The sequence below is a fragment of the Pteropus vampyrus genome, unplaced genomic scaffold (genome assembly GCF_000151845.1).
Source record: "Pteropus vampyrus isolate Shadow unplaced genomic scaffold, Pvam_2.0 Scaffold23, whole genome shotgun sequence".
NCBI lineage: Eukaryota > Metazoa > Chordata > Mammalia > Chiroptera > Pteropodidae > Pteropus > Pteropus vampyrus.
In genome coordinates, this window is record NW_011888804.1 from 1457898 (window position 1) to 1462070 (window position 4173).

Below are 4173 nucleotides of genomic sequence, written 5' to 3' on the forward strand. Positions count from 1 at the left end.
TGTGGGACTCGGAGATTATTTAGAGGCAGATCACGGCTCTCACGGATTGATTGATCAATTCAGCATATATGCTGAAGATCTGATTGGTGCTGGGCACTGGGCATACGGCGGGTAGAAAACCGAACGACATCCCGCCCTCACGGAGCTCACAATCTATCGGGCAGACAGACATTAATCCAGTAATGAGAGAAACAGATGGGAACTTGCAGCTGTGATGAGGCCAGCGGAGACCCATGGTGCTTCTTCGGGAGCACGTACCAGGGGATCACTTGGTCAGGGAGGGCAGGGCAGGCGTCCCTGAGCTGGGGTCCGAAGGGGAGAGGGATTATTTAGCTGAAGGGGCCTGGGAAGAGCTTCCTGGCTGTGTGCAGAGAGAGCCTGGGATGGGGGTGGGGTCCAGGTCAGGCAGGAGGACACAGCCAGCGGGGCTCAAGAGGGAGACGGGGGCAGTGGATGCAGGACGGGCATGGGCCAGGCTGAACAGGGCCTGACAGGCCATGGTGAAGGGTCCGTCTTTCTCCTTAAGAGCAGTTGGAAACCTCTCTGAGATTTTGAGCTGGGAGGGACGTGTTCAGAGTTGCATTCTGCACGTTCGTCAGCCGCCACGTGGATTGAAGGAGGCGGAGCTAGAAGAATATGAGGAACCATTGCATCCTCTAGATGAGGGTAAATGACGATCCGGGGGAGAGGAGACTAGAGGACAAATTGGGCATATATCTAGGAAGGTAAAATAGGCAGCACCAGGTGCCTGAGATACTCAGGGAAGAACTTCACTTTATTGAAAGATTCCTCTAAATAGTAAACTCTGTTGCTGCATTGAGAATCTTTATCGAATTACCAAAACAAGGCTTCACACACAATTTTCTAGGATCACATGTCTTCTATGTGTCGGTTGGATTGAATGGCAAATGAATTTACAAACTGTCAGTGGCTGTAGGAACTCGTTGCCGGATTTGAACCTTGTTAGGAAGGAAATTGTCACCTTGGAACTAGTCCATTTGTTCGGCTGAAAAGAATGCTGATTTCAGTTAATAAGCAACGTAAAAATCCCACCATGATGAAGTCCTCTGGGACTGTAGAATGGTTCTGTGGAATTTAATTAAAATGACACCGTTTCTAGAAATCGCAGCTTTCATGCTGGAGGTATCTGGAGAGTGGAGACAGCTGACGAGCCACCTGAATTCAGAGTTTGCAGGCGGGAAGACAGACGTGTTATAGACCAATACTGCATTCCCCCTGGCTTCAGGTTTATGCCGCTCAGTCGTGAGGGGTTAGGAATCTTAATGGGTTTTGGTCGAGATACTTAAAGCACGGGCTGGTGACCGTTGTCGAGCGGGTAGTTACAAGTATGTGAGAGACAATATATGTAAAGAGTATGTTAGTAACTTATCTCTTGCCGCGTTTATTGAGTGCCTATTATGTGCAAGACACTATTCTAAGTAGTTGGTGGACTCGCCATTCTCATGGAGCTTCTAGTCTGGTGGGAAGAGATGGTTAAGCAAACAAGTGAATAATATAATTTAGGCGATAAGGGTCATGAAGAAACAAAGTAAGATAAAGAGGAAGGAGGATGAGAGGGTAGACTGGATGAATATCGGTGGCACTGTGCGTTTCTGCCATTGCCTTTCCCTCCATCTCTACCTAGAAGAAATGGTTTGGCTGTATAGAATTGTCTAGGAAAATTCTTTGTGTAAACAGTGATGATTATTTGAGGAAGTACCCCTGTATTCGTTTATTGCTGCCTAACCGATTACCCTAAAACTTCACGACTTAAAAAGAAACTGAAAACAACAGACGTTACCTCACAATTTGTGTGGGTCAGGAATCCAGGAGTGGCTTAGTGGTGTGGTTCTGGCTCAGAGGCTCTTACGAGCTCATGTGAAGACAGGCCTGGGCCGCAGTCATCTGAAGGCTGGACTGGGGCCGGAGGGCCCACTTCCAAGATGGCGCACCCACATGGCTGTTGGCAGGAGGCCTTAGTTCCTTACTGCGTGGGCTTCTCCACAGGGATGCTTGAGTGTCCTTGTGACATGGCAGCTGGTCCCCCAGAGTGAGCGGTTCGAGAGAGCGAGAAGGAAGCCACAGTGCCTCTTAAGGCCTAATTTTGGAAGTTGCGTACTGTTTACTTCTGCCATATTCTATTAATTAAAAGTGAGTCATTGCGTCTGGCCCACGCTCAAGGGGAGGGGAACTTGGCTCTGCCTCTGGTAGGGAGGAGTATCAAAGAATTTGTGGACATGTTTTAAAGGCTCCGCAATCTCCTAGGTGTGTGACACGGGCATACATTTTTCACTTTGGACCATCGGGTATTATAATGCATTCAGAAGGAAATTAGCAAGTGTCTCCCCTCCTCGCACGTGCCTGAAGGACTCAGGGCTGGCAAAAATGAGGTTTGCTGGTGTAATGGAGATAAGCTGTGGACGAAAAGCTCAAAAACCCAGCAAGCAGGGGGTTCCCACATAAAGCACATGTTTGGCTCCCAAATAATTGAGAGTTGACTGCATTTTTCTCCCCATGAACTTTCTGGGAATAGCAGGAAGAACTGGGGGAATTTTGGGGTGCGAAGCTGAAACAAGATGAAAATGGGCACAGGAGGAGCAAGTTTCAGGGGCTGCCTCTGCCCCCCTGGCGGCCAAGGGCAAGTCTTTCATCTCCTCTCAGCGACTCAGTTTTCCTTTCTATGAAGTGGGGATTCTGTCGTCCCTGCCCCTCTCCCACGCCATGGGGAGGACGGAGCCTGCAGTGGATGGGACGAGATGCTGGTTCATGTGGCCTTGGGTAGACACACAAGGCCCCGACAGCCACTGGAATTCCTACATCCTCTGCTTTTCAGTCTCCTCTCCCTCCCATTTGTGCAGGGCTTGCGTCTCTGCAACCCACATCCGCCTTTCCTTTCTCATCAGCCATGTTCGCTGGTATCGTAAGTGACCATCCCTGTTTAATAGATCAGACAGGGAAACTGACCTAGAGAGGCTGCTCGAGTCACAGAGAGGGAAGAAGCTGTGGGCCATGCCTCCTACCCCCAGGTCTCTGGATTCTTGGCTTTTCGTCTCTACCTTTAAAATAGGAACAAAGAAAGACAGTCTTCTCTGTACTGCTCCGTGTGGACCGGGAGCTGTGTAAGACACTTAGCACACATATCCCAACAGTACTGAAAGCAGGTGTGACTCTCTCCATCCTACAGACAAGAAAACAAGTTCATAGAGCTTCAGTGCAGGTAACGGGTGTAGGGGCTGGTGTGCTTGTGGATAACTGGAGAAGCAGGCCTTCAAAACAATTTTTTTTTTCCTCTGAAAAAAAAAAAACCAGTACCGGCCACACCAAGCACACGTAGGACCTGACGTGACCTATGAGGGCCACCAGTTAGAAGCCCCTCACTAATTCAACAAATGGGGGTGCTGAGTTCCAGAAGGACAGATTTAGTCTAGGGTCACTTCTAATCCAGCTGATTAGAAAAATTACAGGCCTGTTGCTAGGTGCTCTCTTAAAGCGGATGAATCTGATATGGTTCCTGCCATCGAGGCGCTTAGGCATTGGTGACTACAAAGGTAATAATTCTCCCACGTGGACAGCCTAGTCCAACTGTCGAGGCTTTCTCTCATAGCTCATTTAAGTCCACCTCTGTTCCGTGTGTGGCGAAGCCCTTGCTCAGGTACACACACTCAGTGACTGGTGCTCAGATCTAAGATGGGCGATATTTCTTGTAATTATTACTTTTGAATAGGCGAAACATACACACGGTGAAAACTTCAGTCAATTCCGAAGGGTTCACAGTGTAACCTCAGGGCTAGCGGTCCCATACACATCGAGAAGCAACACCCTGGCCCCAGGCATTGACCATCTTGGAATGGCTTCAATGTTCGCTTCCCTAAAATGGGGTTATAGTGATTTTTAAGGGTTAAACGTTTTCATGCATATAAACAGCTATTATTATTAGCATTTGATATATGGACCTTATCAATATTGGTGGGTAGTCCCAGCAGATGGGGTTTGGTCAAAGAATAGAGAAGCTTGACTTCTGCCTCTGCAGAGGTTATACTCATCTCCTGCCCCCTTGTGGTTTTGGGGAAGGGCTTGGAGACAGGATGGGAGGAGGGTGGTGGCCCTGGTGAGCATGCCCTGGAGGGTGGGACTTCTGATTTGAGCTGGACCAACTCCTTCAGCCGGAAGTCT

The 4173-nt window shown here is 48.9% G+C and overlaps 1 protein-coding gene across 1 annotated transcript in view; it reads left to right on the forward strand.

Annotated features, from left to right (window-relative positions):
- The window catches only part of KDM2B (lysine demethylase 2B), a 112020-nt gene that overhangs the window by 25418 nt on the left and 82429 nt on the right, over positions 1-4173 (forward strand). The gene's annotated exons all lie outside the window — the stretch shown is intronic.